The 27,170-nt window shown below is 35.6% G+C and overlaps 1 protein-coding gene across 4 annotated transcripts in view; it reads left to right on the top strand.

Moving 5' to 3' along the window:
- The window catches only part of LOC128027371 (ecto-NOX disulfide-thiol exchanger 2), a 255,254-nt gene that overhangs the window by 46,643 nt on the left and 181,441 nt on the right, over positions 1 to 27,170 (top strand). The window contains exon 1 of one of the 4 annotated variants that reach the window (XM_052614933.1): positions 20,271 to 20,428. The exons of 2 other annotated variants lie outside the window; for them this stretch is intronic. The gene's annotated coding sequence lies outside the window, so the exon portion shown is untranslated. Of the gene's footprint in view, positions 1 to 20,270; positions 20,429 to 27,170 lie in introns of those variants that run through there. One more of the 4 variants, XM_052614938.1, reaches the window with a different exon arrangement.

The raw sequence follows: 27,170 nt of genomic DNA, 5'->3' as shown, positions 1-27,170 counted from the left end.
ACCGTTCTGCTGTGTTTGTTCCTCACGTGCGTCTGATGCTCCACAGCGCGTCCCCGCCCCTCACACGCGCGTTTACAGCGCCAAATTAATCATCTTTGCTAATTATTATACATTTACTTCATTGTCAGCTTCAGGTACTTCATTTATCTATATTTTCAGCATCGTTCCTCCAGTCTTCAGTGTCACATGATCTTTAGAAATCATGAAAATATGATGATTTATTATTAGAACTATTAATAGTTGTGCTACCAAATATTATTTTGGAATCTGTGATACTTTTTTCAGGATTCTTTGATGAATAAAAGTTTAAATTAAATAAATAAACTTGAGTAAAGGACAGATACGTATAATAAAATATTATATATATATATATATATATATATATATATATATATATATATATATATATATATATATGTATGTATGTATATAGGTGGTTGAATAAAAATATTTGGACATTCATGAGTTATTTTATTTAATCTGTGTTAGTTTAAGTTTATTTTATTTTATTTTTTAACCTAAAACACAGAGACGCTGATTGATGTGTCTGCATCGTTTGCACTGGAGCATTTCAGTGGGCTTAAACAGATCACTCTTTACAGCGGATTTAGTTCCCAAACAACTGACAATTTTGACCTAAATATGATTTTCAGTTACAATAATTAATACTAAATTTCGACATTAATAGCAACATCAGACCCACGCGCGCTCACAAGATCTGCCGGTTCTTACTTCTGGAGACTCGCACTAAACGGTTCATTTGAATCAGTGAGTGGTCGACTCCAGAACAGCTGCAATCGGATCATTCTAATTCGTAAACGAATCATTTGGTGCGATTCGCGATCCGATTAAAGTTTCTTTTGAAAAGACTCAGTTTGTCCATGAATCAGACACTGCTTCTGCGTGTCGGAGCACATGATATTATAGGGAGTAACGATATGTTTTATGAAATGTAGTGAAGTTAAAAGTACGATCTTATGCTTTGGAATAGTGAAGTCAAAGTTACTCAAAATAAAACTACTCCAGTAAAGTACAGATACTTGAAAAATGCTACTCCGTTACTGTCCACCACTGGTTGCTGTACATATGTTATCATTCTTTACTGGCCTTCTACAGCTTTCAAATATTGAAGTAATTGTGTCGCTCAAACTTTGGATAAATGTGTCATCTCTTTTGATGATTTGATATCAGTATCATGCAATCATTAGATTATTATTTATCAATATAGACAGCATTGTATAAAGGTTTTTTTTGTTTTGTTTTGTTTTGTTTTTTTGAAGAAGAAATCTCTTCTGCTAACCAGTGCTACTATTATTAAATTGAATAAAAAATTATATTTAGTGAGAATGCAATCTTTTTTATGTTTAATCTTTATATTTTTTTAAACAGAAATCTTTTGTAACTTTATAAATATCTTTACTGTCACTTTTAATCAATTCACCCTTGCAGTACAAAAATATTATTAAAATAATAATAATAATGAGAAGAAGAAAATCTTACTGTTAACCATTCAGTTATTTTGCCTCAATAAACTTAATAGTTAGCTAGTTGTTAAGTTTAGGATTAAGGGATCTAGTGTATGGTAATGATATTTGCATTAATATGTGCTTTATAAGCATAAATAAACGGTATGCCTAATTAAACAATATGTTAGTAAAATGCATGTTAGTATGGTAAGCAACAAGTGAGAATTGGTCGTTGAAATAAAGTTTTGCATGAACAGTATTATTAGGTTTAAGTAAAACTGCTCTCCAAAGTCTCTGATTTCGTACATGCTGTTCTCTCTCTGTTGATTTTGTCTCTTCAGTCTTTCTCCATCTGGTTGTCTGTAAATTGCTTTGACAGTGTTGAAGTCAGGAGCAGGTGAGCATGCGATGGCTGACGTTTTTAACACTGCAGCTGTGTTTGGCACCTCAAATAAACTTTGGGGTTTTTTTATGCAGCTGCTTGCAAGCCACTTAACCACAGGGTGATATCAAGATTCAGCTAGTTCAGCTTGTGTGCCGTCGGTAAGACTCCTGATTGGACCTTGATATTGTCCAATCTTCAGTCTGTGTTTTGCTGGTCTTTGTCCTGGAGTCATTTCAGGGGGATATTTTTCACTGCAGCTCTGTGTTGACTTCAAAGCATAAGAAAATTAATCACAGCCGGTCGTTACTGCAGGCTCTTTCATTGGAAATATTACACTCAAAGGACATTTTGCTGACATTTGTCATTAAAAGCTTACACAAGAACAGTTTTGATGTGACTCAATGCTAATAGAATTGATTGTGATCTGTAGCACCTTTCATTTCAACATTGACAGGGACCAAATTTAACATTGATATTTCTTTATAATATCAGCAAGTGCTTGTTAAATGTTGCTGTTTTTTACCCAAAAGTTGGGTTAGTCCATATTTGACCCAAAGTTGGATCAAAACAACCCAGCTTTTTTTAGAGTGTAGTTCAGGACTAGAACAAGTTGTCTTTTTTGGAGGATATGTGTCCAAAGAATGATTAATAGATACATTAAAATCTGATCCTGGAATAGAAAGTGCATTAAGACATTTTTATTTATTTTGTGAGTTTCTCATCTAATTTGTCAAAAATGATTCCATTATCCAAAGAAGTATCGTACCCATATATATCTATTTCTAAAAATCAAAGTTTGTTGGTTAAGTGAAATCACTAATAATGGAAATTGACCCAAGCTATCTGAATCTGACCCTTATATATCCCCACCAAATTTATTTCTCAAAAGTTTATTCCATCCAAGTGTTCAGTGCCATGTGAGCTCCAAATATCCGTACCCCATTGAGATTTCACCATTTGTAATCAATAGTAGAATGACACTCAGAAACCTGATTTGTGTTTGACACGATCCCTGAGGCTTATTATGTACTTGCAACATACAGTACTATAAAACACACACAAAAAACAGTTTAGCATTGTCCTGACGAGCACCCACAACACACTACTGTCATCTTGGTGAATTTTGCACCCTTCACATTTTCTCCAAAAGATCTAAAAAATCCAGTTTTCATGCAATTTTTATCAGACAAAAATCTACAGGCCAATGGTTTTCCATCAGAATGCATTAGGTTTAAAATCAAGACACTGCTCCTCTTGTAAGTCCTCATCCAGTGTCATTCTGACCCCTGTCCTTGCATTTAATAGCAAGACGGTTTATAGAGAATGTGGCACTCTTCGTGTCAGCTCGAGCTTGACACCGCTGGCAGAAGAAGTGTCTGCCGTGAACCGCTCTTGATTTCTGTGCTCATGAGGGAGCGATTCAGCTCGAGCACAAGGCATCAAATATAAGAGCTGGCAGACGTTTCCATCAAGGTTTAAAGGTGTCATTCTCTTTTATAATCCCATAACCCCTGCAGGGCCCTGAATGTGGCGATGTAGAGCTGACTTTTACTCTCTTACTCCACTCGTTTAGGGTGAAGCACCATTAGAGGCTTTGAGCTGGCTATGTGCTTGCATAGCAGACGGGATCCAAAGAATGGTTTCGAATCTCCACTGTGGCGTATCAATGTCTATTACTCTCTCCCTCACTATCACACATCTAAGTTTAGCAGCATTGTGAACTCAGGTGTATGAGTCAGTAAAAGTGCTCTGACACTAGACACAATGCATGTGTGAATAGGAGCTGATTTCGTAGCTGTCAGCACTTCTAGGTCTTACTGTTTAGATGCTACAGCATCCGGACGTAGCCAACATCTTACTGAGGCAGCTGCTTGATGAGGCGAACGGATCAATAAACACTCACCGTCTCTCTCTTCTGTCTCCTTTGTCTGCCTCCGTTGCTGTTTCTATTCTGCTTTGTGAACCTGTCCACACAGGGATAACCTACAAAGAAAGTGCTGTGACCACAACTGTGAGTTATAAACAGGGGCAGACTTAACCAATAAGAGAGGTAGAGCCCTAAGGAATCATGGGACCCCATCTGATATTGGAGAAACATGTTTGGCAAACGCTGCAGTGTGTATTTGTGTTCTGGAGAGCGGCAAATGTTTATATTTACTGAGTGTTTTGCAGCGTTGAGGAATATAAGGTGTTTAAGTTAGAGTTTTTGTCCAGTGTTGAGCTCAGCGTGCTCATGAATCATCATTAAAAGTGCAGATATGATGTAAATAAGAGATGCATTGTGCAGTGTAGAGAGCTTCATTGATTAATAGGACGTCGTGAGATTGCGATGAACTGAAGTGAGCTGCAGCTTTTAGAGACGGCTTTCCTATGCATGAACTACCGTGCACTCAAATAAATGCGATGACTGCTTGATAATAGAATTTTTAGAAAAAATACATCTGAAGGGCTTTATAAACTATAAACTATGAAAGAGAACGCAATTAGATATATGCTATGTGCATGCACTGATGTTGTAATTTCAGACACATCTAAGAAGGGAGCAGATGTAAGGATGAAGTTAGTAAATAATTAAATTAGTAAACGGTTCATCTGAGCACTTGAATTGGTCAACAAGTTTAATTACTGAGCTTCTTCAAATCACTGTGTAACACGACCTAATAGGTTACGTAAAAACTGCTTATTAGCATGGTTAATAGCACATATTAATGCATGACTTTATTCTAGATCCCTTAATCCAACCCCACACCTAAACTCAAGAACTACCCTATTACGCAGCAAATTAGGAGTTTAACGAGGGAAAAGTTGTAGTTAAAAGTGAATTAGTGTTCCCTAATCTAAAGTGTTACCAAATATTGTAGCATAGCCTAATTAAAATTAATTTACAGCGTTTACATTCCTCAAAACTCATGCCTCAAAAGACCTGACCTTTATGGGGCTCTCGTTTACACTTTTGCAGTTTTACAGCGTCTCGCTTGCATTGTATGGAAAAGAGCAGCATGAACATTCTTCTAAATATGTCGTTTTGTGTTGTACAGAAGAAAGAAGGACATACAGGTTTGGAACAGCATGATCGTGAGCAAATGATTGCGGTATATTCATTAGTGGGTTAACTATTCCTCTTAGAGAAAGAGATGAGGAGACTTACAGTGCTTACAACATCTTTTACAGATATCTCTCACAACGAGTTTTTCACAGCACAGCATTCCGTCAAGTTCAGGATGTTGAATCTGGTTTTGTTGAAGAACGGTGTTTTGATTTCATCATTGACATTTGTGTGCATTCGGTTGGAAAATGCACTAGTGTCTTGATTTTGTTTTGCTTGCATTGTAAACGCCGGCCTTCTGTTGTGCAGCCATGTTTTTTTGCTTACCCATTCCTACGGATAGCATATACTCGCTGAGTCGGCATCTTGTCAAGGTGGTTCTCAGGTTTATTTCTGTCACAGTGGACAAATCTCCTGCCACCGTATACTTTAGACTCAGATAGCATTGCATACGCGCTTTTTCCACAAAGTTATATGTTGTGCTTCAGTAAATATATTGTTGGTAAATGCTACAATCGACATCTCAGTTTGAAGATCTCAGTTTCATTTTGCTGAATCATTGAACGCATTATAGGGAAGGCACTGTTTATTCATATAGCACATTTATACACAATGGTAATTCAAAGTGCTGTAGATAAAAGAAAAGAAAATACATTGACATTGATTGAAACATTGATTAACCACGTCCCCCTTGTTACCTCATTATCTTGTTTGACCTGTGTATAAAGCTGTGTGTCTCTCATTCTGTCTTTGTCAGTTGTTGTGGATGTTACCCTGTTTTCCTTCGTGGGTTTTCCCTGCTTGGTTTTGTCTGGACTGATAGTCTGTGTTTTGTCCCCTTTGTTTGGATTTCCCTTTAAATAAACTGCTGCATTTGGATCCTCTCCCTTGCCTGCTCTTTGCCTGTCTTGCATCCAATCATAACACTGTTCTTCATGCAATCCAGAAAGACAGCAAAAAGCAAGCCCAGCAAGATTAAAAAAAGTAATGCAACACAATTGTTTCCATAAAAAGTAACACAATATTGCAATGCATTACTTTTAAAAGTAGCTTTCCCCAGCACTGCTGCCCAGTGATTTGATATTCAAGTCCGGTGATTTGTCTGGCGAGGCCAGATGTTCATCTTGGTGCTCAAAAAAGTTTATTTTCTTTCATATTTTAGAACTGGTGTCTGTGATTACAGATTTAGCGATTGCAGCTGTTTCATAGCTTTATGAACCAGTTTTAAACCAATCAAAAGTGACTGTTTTCACATTGTTAATATGGATCGATTCAAATAAATGCTGTTTTTTTAACCTTTCTATTCATCAGATAATTCTTAAATATCAAGGTTGTCACAAGAATATGAACCAGCACAACTGCTTTCAACATTGATAATAATCAACCAGTCAAACATACTGAAATAGAAAATGGTTATTTTAATTTGTAATAATATTTCATGATATAACAGTTTTTTTCTGTATTTTTAATACAAATAAAATGAAACTTAAGAGAATCTTATTTTTTGACAGTCCTTATGTTTAACTTCCGAATTTCGTCCACTGTTTGTCGTCTCTGATGAATTATGTAAATGTTGTGTCCCAACACAGTCATAATCGTGAAGACTGCTGTTCTTAAAACACCAAATTATTGGGCTGTTAAAGTTACAGACGCTCCAGCGAAATGGGCTCCATGAATGGTTGTTTTTGGAAGACTGATAGGTCATTAATTTCACAGGTTGCTTGCACTAAACACTGCTAAACACTACTTACACTCACTAATGTGAAAACTTCAAGAATCTAGACAATGAAAAGATGAAAGACAATTGCAATGTATCTTTTTTCACTAGTCTGCAAATATTTAGTAATCAGTACCATGGTATATTTCAAAGAACCTCCGATGCATTGGCTGCAAACAAAGGCTCAGACTCTTTTCTCTGTTGCACAGAGTATGATTCACATATGCAATATGAGTTTTCACCGTGCACACGATCAAACAGAGACATCTCCGTTCCCTGTTTGACTCCAGATTAATGAAGCATTTAAATGGAGATCTGAGAGCAGCTCATCATTGCGATCATTGAGCACCAAAGAGCACAAGCACACGACGTCCCTTCTGCAGGTGCATAATGTCTCTGTAGTAAACCCATTTGGAAGCATGTTCTTATTACACGAAATTCAGTCAGGTCCTGTCAGTCTCCATTTGCATGCAATGTTTTCATTTGACAGGCTGGAGCTATTTCTGCTTCTGTCTGAAGCATCGCGGTTGTAGTCCAGATAGTTTACCGTTTGAACCACTTTTTACAACTGAACCAGAGTGATAACATTGGTTTTGCACTTTCACATTCAGCTCGTTCACACGTTTAACAAGATTTCTGAATGTGGGAATATTATCCATTTCTGAAACAAAGTTGATTGGAATTACTTCCGACTAATGACAACAATAATAGAGATCAAACTTTCATATAAACACCTTTTTCATCCTCAAGGATTTGTCAGATTGAACAGTTTTGCAGCAAAGAGCTTCTAGGTTAGAAACACTCAGGATCGGCACTAACTACTTGAGTTATGACAGAAAGAGCAGCTTTAGTTAGATTCAAACTAATTTCTTGTGTGACACGCAAAGGCCAAACGAAGCATCTGTGACTGTGAGTGTTTTATTTGAGAAAAGCCAGACTGTAAAACACTTGTCACCCCTAGAATAGGCCTGAGTGTAACTTTTGCACTCGTGACAGTGGGGGAATTAGTAAAATGCCACACAACTTAAAAAATCCCACGATGCAAACAGACTGTTATAATCTGAAAGCAAACAAGACTCTAAAAGGATTGCAAAAGGCCCTACAGTTTGAACCATATTGAAATAGGAAACTCTTATTTTAATTTGAATTCATATTTCACAATATTAATGTTTTGGTGTATTTTCAATCAAAATAAACTGGTGAGCACAAGATAGTTCTTTTAAAACATGAACAAATCTTACTGACCCCAAAGTATAGTTGTGTACATCAGTGACTTTCACAAATGAACTTTTCACAAATAGTTTAACCCACTTCGTTTGGCCTTTGCGTGTCACACAAGAAATTAGTTTGAATCTAAATGTAGTTTAACCACTGTAATTATTAATTTGTAAGTCACAGGTATTGGTAGCTATTGCATTAACTCCTTCATAATTTTGTAATTGGCTCAAAATCATTGACTTTTTATACAATCTGACCATTTGTTTTAAAAAAAATTTTTTACACTCTTAGAAAAAAAGGTACAAAAGCTGTCTCTGAGGCGGTACCTTTTCAAAAAGTAGACTTTTGTAACATTTAGGTACCAATATATACACTTTAAGTACTTATATGTACCTTTAAGGTACCAATATGGACTCTTTAGGACAGATGCAAAGGTGTGATTATTGAAAAGGTAGCACCCCAGTGACAGCTTTTGTACCTTTTTTTCTAAGAGTGTTGTAAGAGACAAAAAAAAAAAAAAAAAAAAATCTACCTCTATAACTTGCATTATTAAGGAGAAAGTAGGTCCTCTTTGCCCTTTAGATTAAAAACATTAAGAAGAAAAGCCCAATTTTTTTTTTTTTTTATTTCTTTTTTTTTTTGTATGAACACATCTAGCTGTTCCTGTGAATATGTTAGCATTATGAACCACGTGGCATTTGGTCGCTTTCCCAGATGCATCAAATCGTGTTAGTGAGAAACACATGGTGTGGTAATATTTTTCTGTTATCCTGTGATATGTCATCAACAGGACTCATTATGCACTTCTGAATCACTGTCATGTATGACGCTGTTTTACTGCGCTGTTCTCACCTCGAGACCTGTTTGAGTGACTCTGTGTGATTAATTCACGAACACCAGCGCATGAATGCATGCTGAAACATCTCAAACGTGTGGGCGACTGCAATAGCTCACAGCCTTTTAGAGACACACATTGTCTTTTTTTCATTTTCAAACAAGGTTTGTGCCCTTAAGGTTAAAAACAGCTCTTCAGGCAAGAATCTGAGAAAACTGCTTATGTTCTTCATTTATGTCAGCTTGAATAACCGGCAACAATACATGAGACATTTAAACCGAAATTATAACACTTTATAATAAGGTTTGATTCTTTAACATTAATTTATGTGTTATGTATCATGAAATAGCAATGAATAACATTTGTATTAATTGTGGTTACTGTTAATTTATATATACAGTATGCCAGTGTGCATTTGTTTCTCACAAACATGCAGAGTGCTGTGAATTATTGTGATGTTTTTATCAGCTGTTTGGACTCTCATTCTGACGGCACCCATTCACTGCAGAGCATTCATTGATGAGACACTGATGCAATGTTACATTTCTCCAAATCCGCTCTTGGATGGCCTGGGTAATTTTTCATCATAACTGAATTTTTTGGGTGAACAATTTGTTTAAAATGTGCAAAAAAAGGTATTGCGCTGTTGTTATAAAGCATTTTATTATACATGTAAACATATTCAGTGTATTCAAAAGCCTCTCAGCTGAAGTGTAAATCTTTCTACCTGAGCTGTTATGGAAACACAAACATCCACATGCTACAGCATCTGTTTGCTTCAGCACGTACAGTAGCACATTATACTGCTTCTGTGTGCGTGACTTTAGATTAGCATTACTCCAGATTATGACTAGCAAATTGCAAGTATTTGCAATAGTGAGATGAGTGTGAGCAAAGCAAACAATGAGTTTCTGTGTCAGCTGCAGTGTTTAAACTCAATGTCTCATTTCAATAAACCTTGGCACTTATCTACAGAATCAGTGTTTCTGTAATAAATACACTTTTTGTCATGTCTTATAAAGGATAAAAATAAGTGATGGGTGACATTTAAAGGGATAGTTGACCTAAAAATAAAGTCATTTACTCACCCTCATGTCGCTCCAAACTTGCATTACTGTCTTTCCTTGGAACACAAAAAGAGATGTTTAGCAGAATGTTCACGCTGCTCTTTTACATAAAGTAAATAAATTCAAGAGCCATTGATTCTAAAAAAAAAAACACCATAAACGTGACTCATGAACTTAATTTCAAGTAACTCGTCACTTGCTCAGCAGTGGATGCTCTGCAGTGAATGGGTGCCGTCAGAATGAGAGTCCAAACAGCTGATAAAAACATCACAATAATCCACAGAACTCCAGTCCATCAATTACTGTTTTATTTTTATTTTTATGTTGCTTCTGTTCAAAATACTAATTAAAAATCTCACAAAAACAGTTGTTTACAAGAATGTTCATGCTGCTCTTCTACAAGTACAAGTAAATAAAGACAACAACCATTCCAACAACAACAAAAAAGCAATATAAAAGTATGTTTCGTGAACAGTAGTTCAATTCATCTGAAGCCAAACAGTACTAAAATGTAAATGATTACTCACTGAAAATTACTTCCCTGAAGTCACAGATCTCAAACATCATTCATATTCAAACATGTTGCTTCAGGACACCAGATTTGACATCAATGACACAAAAAAACAATGCCGCAAAGCTTAGCTGGACGGTCGAACCTTTCATTTTCACCACATGGAAAAGATTGACTCGGACAGGGCTGAGATTATATATTACTGGACACATTTAAAGAAATCTCTTGGAGTTTCCAGACAAATATGAGCACTCAAATCCTCAGTGTCTTCTAAAAAGAATCCCAGTGTTTCTCTAATGATGCTCTGCCCTGAGGAAATGTTTTCAGTCACCATCTGGGAAGAAGTCTTGCTTGCTGAACACTGATTAGACTTCCTCTGTTCACATCTCAGACTGTTTGCTGTGCGTGATGAGAGGTCGGATGTCGAGACGCTTTAAGGTCAGAGGGAGTTAATGAGGCCGAGCTGCTGAAGATGTTCAGGGATTTCACAGAGAATGAAACAATCTGATATCCACGACTCTAATTAAAATTCAATTAACTCGGCATGCGTGAGGAACAGCTAATGCATGAGATATTGGCACACACTTGGACTTTTTTTTTACTCATCTTAAAGAACTCTTCAAGGTCCAATGCAAGTAAAAGGAAAAGTTTGAACAAAAAAATAATAATAATAATAACATTCAGATTATTTACCCAGTTTTTTGCATATTAGAAGACACATACAGTAAGATATCAGGAATATAAAATAATGTCGCTCGATGTCAACGGGTTGCATAATGTGGTGAAAAGGAGTAGAGAAATACAAGAAAAATGGGTTGACTTTTTTATATATATATATATTTTTTTCAACACATGGTTTGGGTAGAAAACAAGGGGAAGGCATTGTAATTCCTAATTCACAAACTTTTTAATTTATATCTGAAATTAGAGATTAAGAAGGGAGATTTGAAGACGATGTAGAAAAACAGACCAAATTCACAAAACAGAGATTCTAGAGCAATGAACGCCTTTGTAAACAACAAACAAAGAATTTAGTGAAGAATATAAAACATCCATCCACAGGGAAGATAATTAGCAATGTAGAAGATACCCTAAACTCTTTTGAAAATGATTACAGATCCCTTTATTCTCAACCCTCCCAATCAAACTTGTCATTGATCTGACATTAAAAAAGTAAATCTAAAAAGCAGTCAAATTGTAATACCTTAAGTCCTTACGTACTAGTTTTCATCATGTTTATGCTGCACACTTTGATTTGTAAAGATCTTATAAGATTGCTGAAATTGTACAGGAATCTGTAGAAGACCGTTTCCAATGCAAATGATCAAGTTCACATTAAGTTGTTTCTTTAATTGGATTAAATGCTTTATATTCTTGAGCATATGATGCATGTGCTATTTTTGTTAGCTTTTTATAGATACCAAACTGACAAATTTGATTAGCATTTAATAACTATTTGGGAGGCATGAAGCTAGTCGGTCTGATAAAGCAAATTTATTGCATAATTTAATCATTATGAACTTCATGGCTGGTTGATGAGGGAGAGAGAAAAATGTTGAAATGTGCTGACTTTGGTTTGATTGGCACTCGACAGTACAGTTTATCTCGGCATCGCTGATCCGTGGCAAATACGGCGAGGGGTCTGTTTCATTAACACACGAGAGGAAAATCAATTCACAGCTCTCCTGTTAATTCAGCTCTTGTTCCTGTGTAGAAACATGTCTGTACACTAATGGTTGCTGTTTCTTTTAGATTCTCAGAATTATGTGATGTGTTTTTAATCCCCTCGTGTTGTTCGAACGCTGTCGTCTTTTGAGGTTTAGCCTTCCGGTGGGAAATGATTCTATATAGTGGCTGGCCTCAAAACTATTTCCCATTTTCACAAACAAAACAGCATGCGTTGTGTCTTTATATTCCAACAAAGCAGCAGGGAAGAACATCAATGCATCCTCTGCATAGACGTGACAACTATCTTAGAAAAAAGGGGTTCTATATAGAACCATAGGGTTCTTTACTCAACTCCAAAGAATCTTTTATGCTAAAAAGGTTCTATAATGACAAGAAAGAACCCTTTTTGGCACAAAGGTTCTTTAGGCTATTATTCATTCATATATTACATTATACTACTGCAACATTTTGTATTTGTAATTAAATTATTGTTTGTAGTAACTTAATATCACATTTTAATCATGCTGATTTTTGGAGAAAAAACTGAAATGGCACTCTTCGTGTGATATTGATTAACTACATAAAATTATATAAATATATACATTTTCTAACCCCCATATCTTGAATTTTGTGATCATTCACATGCATTCATAAATGCATTTGAATACACCGAATAATGAAGTGAAAGAACGCACTCAAAATGCACACGCGCACTAGTATGACTTCATCATGTAACTTTACATTAGCCTAGATGCATGCACTTTTTAGGTACGATTTGTTTAGTTTTTGAATATACTTGATACTGTTAAAAGGCACATGATTTAAACAAAAAATACGAGTTCACATTTCACACCTAAACAAGCATGGAAAACGTAATTAGAACTAGCTGCTTAATTAGTTAAAAATGCCTATCCATATACAGCCAGTTTCGCGATCCCCAAACTGATTCAAATGATTCAGGATCCCATATATACACACAGTATATACAGGGGTGGTTCTAGGGTGAGTGGAGTCATTTGAGTCAGTTCACTGATCCAGGTCCTGTCATGATGAGCAGAGAGAGACTTTCGAGTGGATCCTTTAATTTTATTCAGTAGCATTAAAACATTCATGTTTTCGTTTTATTTACTTTATTAACAAATGTATGTGTATTAGCAGCGTTTGCTCAAATTAAAGAAGTTGTTAACATGAACATCTGCTGTTTATTTCTCTGGATGTGCACACTTTTATGTGTATTGGGATCACAAATCATTTGAGTCAGTTCGGGAGTTCGTAGCAGGTTCGCGAATCATTTGAGTCAGTTCGGGAGTTCGTAGCAGGTTCGCGAATCATTTGAGTCAGTTCGGGAGTTCGTAGCGAGTTCGAGAATCATTTGAGTCAATTTGGGGATCGCAAATCATTTGAGTCAGTTCGGGAGTTCGTAGCGGGATCGCGAATCATTTGAGTCAATTTGGGGATCGCGAATCATTTGAGTCAGTTCGGGAGTTCGTAGCGGGATCGCGAATCATTTGAGTCAATTTGGGGATCGCGAATCATTTGAGTGAGTTCGGGAGTTCGTAGCGGGATCGCGAATCATTTGAGTCAATTTGGGGATCGGGAATCATTTGAGTGAGTTCGGGAGTTCGTAGCGGGATCGCGAATCATTTGAGTCAGTTTGGGGATCGCGAATCATTTGAATAAGTTCGGGAGTTCGTAGCGGGATCGCGAATCATTTGAATCATCTGACTCCAGTTTGGGAGTTGGAGCGGGATCGCGAATCATTTGAGTCAGTTTGAGGATCGCGAATCATTTGAATGAAACTCATGTTGCTCTCGCCTTGCCTCGCGATGACTGCAGCTCATACTTGAATAAACAGAAACATGCCCACAGTGCGTCTTCGTGTTTACAGTGGGTGGCATCCACCAATCCTACAATGCGTAGTTGCTGCAAAGAGGCTGCACTTCAGTCAAAATTAATACATTTTTTAAAAAGTAATGGACAATGCACCATGGTAACAGTAACCGAGTTAATTTATTTAAAAAGAATGCGTTACAGTATAAGTTACTTTCAAAAGTAATGCGTTACAGTAACACGTTATGAGTAACCCATTACTGCCCAACACTGGACGTGAATATCAATTATTTGTGTGATATTGAGTTGAGTCTGTGTTTGCTGGAGTTCAGCGTGCATCAAACAGAGAGTTCAGAGCTAACATTCAGGATGTAAAATGCAAATAATTGTGTACTGTATGTGAAAGAATCAAAGAAGCGTTCAATTGATCATAAAAACATTTATAATGTTACTGCATGAGCTGTAAATCAGAATATTTTCATAATTTCTGAAGATCACGTGACACTGAAGACTGGAGGAATGATGCTGAAAATACATCTGCACATCACAGGAATAATTAAGTAAATTACATTAACTTATATTCACATAGAAAACAGTTGTTTTAAATTCTAATTTGATCAAATAAATGCATGCCTTTCTGAGAATATTATAAATTTAATTTTAAAAACAAAACAATCTTAACAACCCAACATTTTTAAACAGTAGTGTAGCTTTTTCTTCTTCAAAAACATTTTTTTTTTTTTATAATGTCAGTTATTATATTTTTGTTATGCTTAATTGTGGCCAGGATGTGTATTTTTGTCTTATTTGCCTTTGTGACAAAATTGAACTCAGATATTTGCATTGTGCCCTTTACCTTTAGTAAAATGAGTATATTTTGTCTATCTGGTTTAATTTCCATGCATACAGGCATGCAAATATTAAAGGCGAACCCATGGAGGTGTGATTCGTGAAATCCGTCGTCTAATTGACTGTAGTTGTAAATAAACAGGAAGCGTTGATAAAAACACTCATCACTGCCAGCGTGTCCTTTCCACTTGTTCTCTATCAGCCTCTTCGTCTTCTTTGGGTTTTGTTATCAGCCTGAATCTCTCTCTTATTATCTTTCTTCTGCCTCTTATGCTTGGTTCAGTATGACCTGCACCTGAAGAAAACTAGAGCATTTTTGCAAGAACCATCTAAGAGTCAACCTACTTTTCGGAGCATGTCTCTTGTATGTAAAAGCATTGTGAACACACTGTGGCTTTCCAGACACTCGGCGTCCTCCCACACAGCTTCTGTCTGCTTGTCGAGAGCAGCTAGTAAACAAACAGCTTGATCGTTACCTTGCAATACTACAAGCGGGGCACATTTGTACGATTTTTCACGCCTGTTTCTCTGAGAGTTGTGTATTTTAACATAACGACTGCACAATGAATAGAAATGCACTGAACGCTTTGTTTTAGATGCGACAGGGAACTTATTATTAGAGAACACAACTGCTAATGTTCAATGTTCAGCTTTTATGATTAGTCTTTCCTGTAGTTCTAATGGACTTCCTCTTTTCTTTTAGCATCCAAATTGCTTGCTTTTCTTTCAGAATCGGCTTCCTCGTCTTCATCTTAGTTTGTGTGTGTCATCGTCGAATGCAAGACTTAGAATGCAGAAGCAATGGATATATGGATAAGACACATTCCCTGCTTTTAATATCTGAAGAGTTAATGCAACGGGACACAGCTGAAAACTTAGAAAGACCTGCTCCAATACTTCTGCTCACATCAGATAGAGAGATGAAACTCTAAAAGTGCTGATCTTCTTAGCTGGTAAAATGTCTTTGTGTTGAATCACCCAATAATAAAATATGACATTCTGTAGTTTTGTCCCATATTCATTTTTTAATCATATTTATATAGATTTATTGACTCCTCAGTCCACGAAAATGTATTCATATGCATTTGTGTGTGTGTGTGTGTGTGTGTGTGTGTGTGTGTGTGTGTGTGTGTGTGTGTGAAATGTATACATTACATTAAATAATTTTAAATTGTAAGAAAGTAAATGGTATCTAAATTATAAAGTTAATTTTAAATAATATATACTATATTTGTAATACATTTTAAATGTAATCATTTAAATGCAATAATATATTTTAACTTAAAAAGTCACATTTTAATTTCAATACATTAACAATACAATAATATAAATATAAATGTAATAAAATGCTAATTTAATAATCATTTTTAAATGTAGTTAAACATTTTACATTAAAATATTAAATTCGATTTCAAATTTTAATTTTAATATGTAAAAAAATATATATACAATTTTAAATGTATTCACAGTTTTTATATATGTAAAAAAAATGGATTCAAATTCAATTTCTAGTTCTAATTCTAGTTAAAATTGTTATATTCCAATTCACATTTCAACTCAAATGTGTATCTCAGTCCAATATGATGAATATTTAATATAGACATATTGGACACATTTAGACACATTAAATCACAACAATGGTGGAAAATATCAGGCAAAAATCTTTTTTAAGTCTTTTTAAAAGTCTTTTAACTTTAATTAAATTGCATCACCTTTATCATTGTTTAAAGGCTTTAACATGTTAAAAACAGCATTGATAAAAAACTGGATTTTAGGATTATAAGAATCAATCTCAGATTGCTCAGATTAAAAGCTCAGTTAAACACAAGCTCATTATTTCCTGTCTCAGTAGATGTCAGAGTGCCACACGAGTGTCTTAGCTCACACTTCCTGTGATTAATCATCAGTTAATGAAAGACCTGAGCCCTGCTCAAAGCTCCCATCATCCTCAGCTCTCTGTGTTTCACTACAGATGATAATTGCTCAGCCAACACTGGTTTATTAATACCTCCTCTCGTTCATCACAGATAGTGATACCTCTGAAATCTGTTTCTGTCATCTGTCCACACACTCACACTCATTAGAGGGTTAGTAAGCATGGTCTGTGTCTGTGAGCCTCACTAGTTAACGCCGGACTCTCGTGTGTGGTTCTTTGATCCATTTCTTTCATATTTACCTCCATTTAAACAAGCTCAGCACGTCAGAAAGTGCCACTGCTGTGTGTGTTTGTACTTTTCTGCTGGCTAAAATTCACTTAAAGGTAGTGTTTAAAACACTAACAATTTAATAACACTGATAAATGTCGTTCTTTAGCAAATCAAATCAAAATTGACATTTTTCATACTGTGCATTATATTAGTGAGATGCCTCACTTGTTGCATTTAAAATTATTTATTTAATTTTTTTTAGAAAATAGGTATAGAATATTAATAAGTCATGAGTCATTCAAATGTAATACTAAAATAGACAAAGATTAATATAAATTATTCAAACTTTTTTAAGACATGCACACACACACACACACACACATATACATGCATACATCTTTAGATCAGTTGTTCAAATTTGAATGCAAAACTACTCAGAAAAAGTCATTTTGTTCCCTCCCTGCGTCTGTAGCTGGACTGAGACTGAGCATCACAGATTGTGTCGTCCTTCATCTCAGGTCTCTGATGAGGTGAAATGATTGTGAAACAGCTCACCTGGTTAGGTAACCAACAGACTATTCACTTTTCTTTATCTGGCTCTGTCTCCTCATTTCTCTGAGTTATTTCTCCATTTTGATTCGTTTATGAAGTACATCTGCTCCTACTCAAAGCACCTAGACACCAGCGCAGAGGGCCATTAGCTGGACACACACACACACACACACACACGCACACACACATCTCATAAAACGAGTTATTGAGAGATGCTTCCTGTTTGCCGGGGGACTCTGGTGTAAACAATCTTTTCCTTGAAGAACTGTATCCTACACACAGCACATGCACAGCATCTCTTCCTCTGGATGTTTAGTCTGGGATTTTCTGCTTCTGTACTTCAGGCTGATATTTTTCCCCACACACTGGCTTCCTGAAACAGCACAAAGTTTTCATATCTTTATCAACAGCCCTGCATGTGTACATGAGAGATATGTTGTGATATTGCACATGTTTCTGAGCAATGACCGTGCACCGTAAACATTTATTTTCTGTTGTTCTGATATTGTGTTCTGGTTAAACACATATTAATATTGTATGGAATTAAACTGATTAGAATTTATGAAATGCTCCGTTTCACCGATCACCATAAGTTCTGTTGCTTTGGAAGCAATGTCGAAATTTGAAAATGATTATTATTATTTTTTGCTTTTGTTAGATTTATGTGGGGGCAAATACGAAAACTATTTGTATATATATATATATATATATATATATATATATATATATATATATATATATATATTTGTATATATATTTGTATATATATATAATAATAAAAAATATATAAATATTATGTTTTTATTATTATTATAATTTTTTTTTTATTAATCATTTTTATTTTTTTTCTGGTGCCATAAAATGTAAAATTCATGAAATATGCATACATTTCAAGACACAAGATTCAAGATTTTTATTCGTCACATACACAATTATATAGAGCATATATAACCAGCAGTAAAATGTGAGTCAGGTCCGCTCCATGGACAGTGCAATTATTAAAGAATAAAACACAAAAAATAAATAATATACATAAATATAGCTATGAACGAAGGAAATAAAAATAAACAATAAAAATATAAGAATAAAATATAAAAATACTTAAACTGTATACTTAAATATAGAATAGAAAAGAAAATAATAGAAAAAATAGAAAAATAATTATTTTATGCTCCTAGTTTTTAATGATACTGAGTCGTCTGAATTGGTTTGAAGATTAATGGTCTGCTGTTCGTGAATAGTCCAGCCGCCCGGTGCAGTACTGTCCGTGGAGTTTGTCTGACAAATGAGGATAATAGTTTGTGTGAGTCTTTGTGCTTCCAAATTTCCCATTCCTCCTATTTCTTTATTCAATCTGTCTCTCTAGCCTTGTGCTTTTACACCGTAAATCTCAGAGAAACCTCAGTTATGGGTTAAAAGACTCGTCACAAAGCATAAAAGCGTTCTTCTGCAGAATATCTGCTTATAGAAGAAAACTATTGTTCTTGTAGATTATCATCTTTGATGTGGGAGCTGTGGTCAAAGAGAGAATGCATTCAAGTATAAAAACATGTAGAAATAATATATTTTCAGCCTTAAAAGCTCACGATGGAGAATAAAACAGTGGGATTTATGTACTGTTTTGCAGCAGCTAAAGGAATAAGGATCACAGGAGAGCAATAAATCACGCGGGTGTGATCTGTTCAAGACGTGCAGAGCTTTTTCTCGTTGGCCTTGTGCTCTATTTCAGAGCTACACTGGATTCATTATGTTTATGGTTTATGGTCACAGCAGCAAAGACTATCAGAATAAGCTGTGTTTATGTAGGAATACCTCACTGATCATGTGCAATCACCTGAAATAAAAAAATCGACCTTACTAATATGCATTCATGGTTCATCATTGCATGTTATACATACAAACAATGTATCAAAATACAATAACTTCTTCTTGTTCTTGTAATGAATCTACTAATGGAACCGTGAAACTACAGATACAGTCTGGAATATAACCAACAGCCGAAGAGGTAATCATTGTGTTGTGCTGCTGCTGCAGGTAATAGCTTTTCTCTTTTATTATGGAAGACAATCTGAAACTTTCCTCAGTTGTGCCTTCATGTTAAAATGTTGTCTGTTAAAGAAATAGTAGATGTTGATGAGTTTGTTTCTTCATCAGATTTGGAGAAATATAGCATTGCATCAGTGTCTAATCAATGGATGCTCTGGAGTGAATGGGTGCCGTCAGAATGAGAGTCCAAACAGCTGATAAAAACATCACAATAATCCACACCACTCCAGTCCAATTAATATCAATTCATATCTTGTGTTTTTTTTTTTTTTATAATAATAAATAAATATATTTGTTATTTTAGCACATCAACTTCAATTAAATGAAAATGATCGGTTTTGGTTTTGCAGTTTGATTTACTGGAACAGATATTCTTGCCGGAGAAACCTTCAGTGTAAGTTTTAATCTTCTTTCCCTCCAGGTTAAAGAGATCTTTGATCATAATAATTGCAATCTTATATGCATTTTTGTACAATTACACAAAATCATGGATGCTCAGCTGACAATAGACTGTATCAGAAGTCTAATTATAGATCAATCAAACTCAGAAGTGATTTGTCAAAGGAAGCCTTAATCAAGGACGAAAGTGTTTCATTAGGAAACAGCACACAAAGAAAACTGATTCAGCACTTGTCTAATTATCAATACTGGGTTTCTCAGAGTACACTAGTGTACAAGACTTTTATTTCTTGTTAGATTGAACTTAATTAAAGTATATTTTATTCATTTTTAATCTATGCTATTTTCACCAAATGTTTATTGTCTTTTTGTGGAACACAAACACAACACAACACCCTCCTATACACAGAATACAATGGTGTGACCATAGTTTCATGACAAAATAAAAACACTAGTGTCAACCTCAAACATCATTGCCCCCTGTAGATGTCGCTGTGTGCTTGCCCGCGTGCATAAAAGCACGTTGCTCCTCCAAAATCCCATAATGCCCGGTGTTTACCTCCTCTCCGGCTCTGACAGCAGTGATTCTGCTCTCTGGCTCTTCGGGTGTCCCGCTGGAGCATCACCGTGCACCGGACAAACCCAGCACAGTCTGGAGGCTGGAGCGCGTTCATGTTCTCTCTTCATCTGAGGTGAGCGCGCATATCAACTCACATGCACAGATATGCTTCTCATGCACTGCAGAGCTGAAGCGTAACTTCATGCTTTTCCATGCACTGCGCATTTAAACACTTTAACATGTGTCGCGTTGTCATAATGTGTACAGTCTTTATTATTTATTATACTTTTGTGACCGTATCTTAATGTTTCTTGGCAGTTTAAACGTTATCTTTAAAAAATTTAAATCAAGATAAAAACATTATTCAACTTCAAATGCTTTTTAATTGTAACTTTGGGTTATCAGTCACTGTTATTAAAATATTACATGAAATAGATATCATATTCATTCATATTTTATATAAGAACACTTATTATAGCTACTGGTGTGAAATGTGGTTACATGAATGATAACAGTGTTGCATGCTAAACGTTTGTGACGTCACCTTCCTGATGAGTAGCGATGTAAATGATTCGTGAAACGAGTTGTTCATTTGAATCGGATCTTTTTAGTGAACCCTTGAAATCCGTGAAACGACTCGTTCGCGAATGATTCGTTAAGAATAAGTGACAGGTGTTTGATTCGTAATGCGCTGAGAACCGATGAGCGAAGTGGTTGCTTTTTATCAACACTCGGAAAATTATTTGTTTTAATAAATTACTTTTTATTAAACCGTCCACACATGAGGTTTATTAGTATTTCTTTAGTAATCGTTATTAAATAATTAATAATTTTTATTTGCACTCTGTATTCAGTAATATAACGTTACATAAACGTGAGTTAAATCATGACTAGCAAACTGAACTGGCACACATGCAGTTAAAATGAACTTCCATAAAAACAATAGAAACCATCACAGAATGCAATGATTTTACTCGCTCTATTGGGAAATGTATTGGTTTTTAGGTCTTAATATTATTAGCATCATACATTTTACTTTTTTAAATTTTTTTAAGTTCAGGTATTTAAACTTTCCAAGGGGAAAGTAATTCTGAATAATTTGTTGAATAGTGCGGTATGACTGCCGACAGTTAAGCACTAATATTTGGGTGAATGTTCACAGTTAAAACTGTTGCTGTAAGATCATCTTAATATTCACAGCAGGTGTGCTCGTAGAAATGGGCTCTTGGTGGAGCAATAATTGAATGGTTCCCTGTCTTGTTGTTTTTCTCTGTTTTCTGCTGTTCTAGGTTTTCCAATAACACATGTGTAGTGAATCACATGTAAAGCTTTGTATCCTAGCAACAAGAGAAATGCATAGCCACATGCATGTATCGGTGCATGACAGCTGTAGGGCTCATGGTCAATAAGATGATGAGAGACAGGTTTCTTGTAAACTTATAAATGTTTGGTTTGTTTAGACTCAGAAGTGCTCAGCCGGGAGATCATTCTAATATTGTGCACAGCTGTTTGTTTGTTTGTTTTTTAATGCATATTATTGCATATTATTGTGCAAATTGAACTTGATATGCTGTTCAGTGTGTCGTGTTTTCAGGTGATACATTTATTTATTTCCAGATTCTAGCGTTCCTGTTTTATTTTTTTCTGGATTCCATTTTTTTCCCTTTGCGTAAAAATTTTTGTGTACTCCGTTTTAATGGTTCAATTCAGTTTTATTAATTAAAAAGCATATGCAATTAATCGAAATCATGAAATTTATACATTTTAACAGCAAAGTTTTATTAAATGTATTTTATTAAATGTAGGATTCCATTTTAATTGTTTCATTCAATTTAATTAATACTTAATTTGTATGTATTTGATTTTTTGTGGTAATCAACTGAAGGAACGAAACATTGATTTAACTGATCTTTTAAGCAAGTAATATTGACCGCTTTATTTGAGTTTCATGCACCATTATTAGACAGAAAATGGCATTTCTGCATTTTGCATATTTGTGTGAACCTTTATTCCCCCCAGTTTGTAAGGCAGGTGATGCTTTGTGTTTTATCTCAACATCTCTTCAGTCCTTCATGTTGTGTTTCTCCTGGTCTGAGATGGATTTGTGATCATGTAAGCTTTATCAGTGGGGTGTTGTATTCCTCTGACTGATGCTTTGAAATCGTAGCACTAGCGGTCTGTTCGCGGCTCTCATTTTTGTGCAAAGCTTGAATCTGTTCTTGTAGAGCTCAAATTGCTGTTCTTAAAGGAACACTACACTTTTTTTTTTTCTTTTTTTTTTTAAATAGGCTAATTTTCAGAGTCCCCTAGAGTCAAACAATTGAGTTTTACTGTTTTCGAATCCATTCAGCCATTCTCCAGGTCTGGCAATATCACTTTTAGCTTAGCATTGATCATTGAATCTGATTAGATCTGAAAATAGGCTTTTTGGAAGTTACCTAGCAGGGACTATTTTCAGGCGTTGCATAATATCACTGCGCCAGCTTCACTCATGGTACAGCAGCAAAGTTCTTTGATTATTACGCCGGATTGAGAGTATAGTTCCTAGCAATATCGGCCTAGAAAACCGCAACTCAAAAAAACTTTCATTTTTAAACGAGATGCTAACGGTCTAATCCGATTCAATGATCTATGCTATGCTAAGCTAAAAGTGCTTGGAGGAGGGTGGAGATAGTTCAAATAAAACTGAATTTGGGCTCTATTTGGGAAATTTCATAGGGCTCTAGATTTGAAAGAATAGGTGCATTTCTCATGGTATCCCATTAAACAATGAAACACATTCACACAACTCAAAAGTTTGGAGTGTGAAGTCAAGGGCAGAGCATCCATTAGCACTTGTGTGGCTTCTCTGTTTGTTTTGTTGGTTTATGTTGTATTGATTTGTCGTTGAGCGATAGCAGGTGTCATTTGAATATCCTTTCAAGCAGAAATGCACTGTGACAAAGCTGACTCCTCTCTCTCTCTGCACACAAATAGAAATGAGCGAGCGTTTCTCTTTGACATTCCTGTGATAAGGTAATCAATGAACCGTAGCTTGTCACTGAGTGGAAGGTGTGTGTGTGTTTAATACTAAAAGCTTCCTGTCACTTCATTCATTCATTGCATGAATTTGCTGTTCCTGGTTTCATTGAAGAAGCTCTTACATGGGAATATTTTTGACAGTTTAATTTAACATTTTAAGACCGAATAGACTTGATTGCTGGATGGAATCACTAATGAGTTGTCAGGATATTTTCAGGACTTTGATAGCAGCCCGAAAGCATGCATTTATCATTTATTTAGATTGCAAAACAACAAAAATAGTTTTGCATTTGAACTTAAACATTTTGTTTAATTTGAGATTAAGTCATATAATGTTTATTTGAATTCAGATAAGTAAAGTAAGTACATTTAAGGTATAGATATATACATACAAGTATTTAATTAGAAACAAAATACGGAAAAAGTGGCTTTTGACGTAAAAAAGATGTCATTTCAAGCAGAAAAAGTACATTTTTTTTTATTAATGATCCACAACCATTTAGATCAAACATGTTTATTAGATTTAACCACATACAGTATTACAAATCTAAAACTACTGTCCAGTAGCACACTTATGAAGCTAAGTGTAAATATTTTGTGCAAATATTGAATGAAGGTACAAAAACTTAAGAAAATCAAGTCTTAAAACAACTTGCATGTCTGAAAAACAACTTTGAAGAGTCTCAAAATAATTGTCTGATGGAGAGAAGACATGAACAAAAATACAGCATATGCAAAAAAAAAAGCAAATGACATTTCAAGAAGTAACTGTTCAGTGGACCTGCTTTACTTCTTTTAATTGAAGTTTGGTTTGCTGTTGATAGCTGCAGTAATGAATTCATAAAATGCTGTCAGATGCTTTAATTCTGTAAATAGTACAGAATCCCAAGGTGCATTTTAAAAAGTAGAATTTCTTTTACCTTTACAGTGTCTTAAAAATGTGGCCATCCTGCAAGAGATGCTAAAAAGTAATATGTCTGTCTAGTGCATGTAAAAAAAATAATAATAATAGTGCAAGAAAACTTTGTATGATATTTATAATGAACGTGATATTGACTATTGCTATAAAAGGAGGGAAGAATCGCTTCCAAAATCATTGTGTTCTTGTTAGCAATGGCTACCTCCAAAGAAACACGTGCAGTCATCATTGCTTTCCATCAAAATGTCAGAATATTGCACCTGAAAATGAGCATTTACCGGATCATCGAGAACTTCAATTAGAGAGGTTTGAGTCTTCGGGACGTCCCAGAGTGTGCAGCAAGGAGAGCAGAAGACTGGTGCAAAGTTATTTTCTCTGATGAAGCTCCCTTCCGGCTGTTTGGGACATCTGGAAAGTGTATTGTTCAGACAAGAGAAGGTGAACGCTTCCATGAGTCCTGTGTTGTGCTAAGAGTGAAGCATCCGGAGACCAATCATGTGTGGGGTTGCTTTTCAACCAGGGGAGTGGGCTCTCTCATAATTCTGCCCAAAAACACTGCCATAAATAAAGAATGGCATCAAAACGTCCTGCAAGAGCCACTTCTTCCAACGACCCATGGTGTTGATCCATGCATTTTCCAGCTTGATGGAGCACCATGTCACAAAGAAAGAGTGATGAAGTTACTCGAAGATCATTACATTTAACTTTTGGATTTGTGGCCAGGCAACTCTGCGAATCTCAATCCCAAAGAGAACCTGTGGTCAGTCCTCATAAGGCGAGTGGACAAGCAGAAGCCCACAAATTGTGCTCAACACCGAGAACTAATAAAGCAAGACTGGATCGCCATCAATCAGGATTTGACCCAGAGGCTAATATCCAGCATGCCAGAGCCAATTGCAGAGGTTATGAAGAACAAGGGTCAACTCACTCAATATGAAGTACAATACATTATATATTTTTTTGACAATAATAGCCTTTAAACTTATGATATGCTTATCATTGTTTTTCAGTATATGAAAAAATAATCTACAAATACTTAAGCAGCAAGTGTTGCAAAACAAGCTTTTATGAAATTTGTTACTGCCAAAAGTTTTGGCCATGACTGTACACATGTAAAAGTAGACACTTAACAATTTCAAATGATGTATTGCACTTATATGTAAAAAAAATTGCCAACCCCAGGCGCTTAATATTGAGTGAGTTGCATTGCAATGACAATTTATTTGTATTTTTTTTTCTCTGTTTCGCCAATGGTTCCAAAGTAAGAGGAGAACATTTGTGCATCTCAGAGCAACGATGCATGGTTTCGTTCGGCGCACTTTGCAGAGGATGAGGGCTGTTTCCTTTGAGAGTAGCCTACAATGCCGGTGTCTGTTTCTGTAAAGTGGCGCAGTTCCAGCTTACGAGGACAGTCTGGTTCTTCTGACTCACAGTCTGTAAGTACATTTTCATATTTAAAGAATTTGCCACAGATGATTCAAACATGAGTTTTAAGTAGTGTAGAGTAGCTCTTGTTGTTTGTCATTTCTCCAAATGCAGACATTATGTTTACGAGGCACAATACGTATAAGTCAATATAATCATAAAGTAATTATGTCCCCACTGGATGCAACAAATGCCTCGTTTGTAATGGGTTTTTATTGTTTTGTCTCGTCGTGCTGGAGTATGTATGATGAGGGGCATAACATTTCCGTCACACGATTGAAGTATTCACCCAATCACAATGCACTGGATAGCTGGCCAATCAGAGCACACCTCGCTTTTCAGATCGATGAGGTTTGTAAAAATGTATGCATTTCAGAAAGGCGGGGCATAGAGGACCAACAATAATGTAAAGTTTATGGAAAATAATGTGTTTTTTGAACCGCATTGCATTACACCAAATACACAAAATAATATTATTTTTAGCAACATCATGTGACCCCTTTAATGAAAGCAGAGTTTTTTTGAGATGAAACTGATCTCTGAGACGAGACGTTTAACTAATTAAAGAGCCAGTAAGATGAAAATGCTAAGCTTCCTATCACTGTTTATAAGTCCTGTACATTAGGTTTAAATCCATCCAAGGTTAAAAAACATTGTCATTTTGTCAAAATATCATTTTAAAATTACCTCAATTCTCAGAGATCCCCAAACGGTTCGCGTGAAGCTGTTCAAAAGATTCAGTTTCCTTAAACCCCACCTTTCGGTAGCATACTGTGTTCTGATTGGTCAACTGACATAGTCAGCTTTGATTGGTTGTTCCACACACGTCATGGTAAACAATGTGTTAGCATCCTTTTGGGGTGAATTATGTCTTATTCCTCTCACCGCGAAGCAAACAGTAAAATAAAAACTTGAACAGTCTCTCTGCTTTTTCTTCTGTGTGTGTGTATTCAAGCCGCGCGCTTCAGTTTGAATCTGAATAGCGTGTTCAGCGCGGGGGCGTGGTCACATTTGATATAACGAAGGGAGACGTGAAAAACAGACATCGCGTTGTTTTCATATGGATTACTTTAAAACTAAACAAGTGCCGCCGAAAACAGATATTCTGTGATAAAGTACACATGTCAAGCTTTCTATAGATATCTCTCTCATGTCTCTTCGTTGAGTATTCACGGAGCTACACTTCATTTTAATTATGTGTTTGTAAATGACGATCAGCGCAGACAAAGGCTGCAGACAGCACACCTTGTTTGTTGTCTTTATTTTATAAGTGCACAAAGTTACGTCTGTATCCCAAAAAAAATAGACACTTTACAGATTCGATTGATGTATTGCTTTTATCTGTACGATTAAAACTGAAAGTGTAATTTAAGTTCTTTTTGGGGTTATCAGGGGAAAATGACTCATAACGCGTATCCATGTTAAATCGACTCCAGACGGTAGGCGGAGATTATTATGCAAAGTGTTCCTAGTGATGTACATAGAGATGGGCAAAAGATTTTAAATCTAT

The sequence above is a fragment of the Carassius gibelio genome, chromosome A14 (assembly GCF_023724105.1).
Source record: "Carassius gibelio isolate Cgi1373 ecotype wild population from Czech Republic chromosome A14, carGib1.2-hapl.c, whole genome shotgun sequence".
Lineage (NCBI taxonomy): Eukaryota > Metazoa > Chordata > Actinopteri > Cypriniformes > Cyprinidae > Carassius > Carassius gibelio.
Note: the sequence above shows the minus strand (reverse complement) of the source record. Positions and strands in the feature narration are given on the sequence as shown.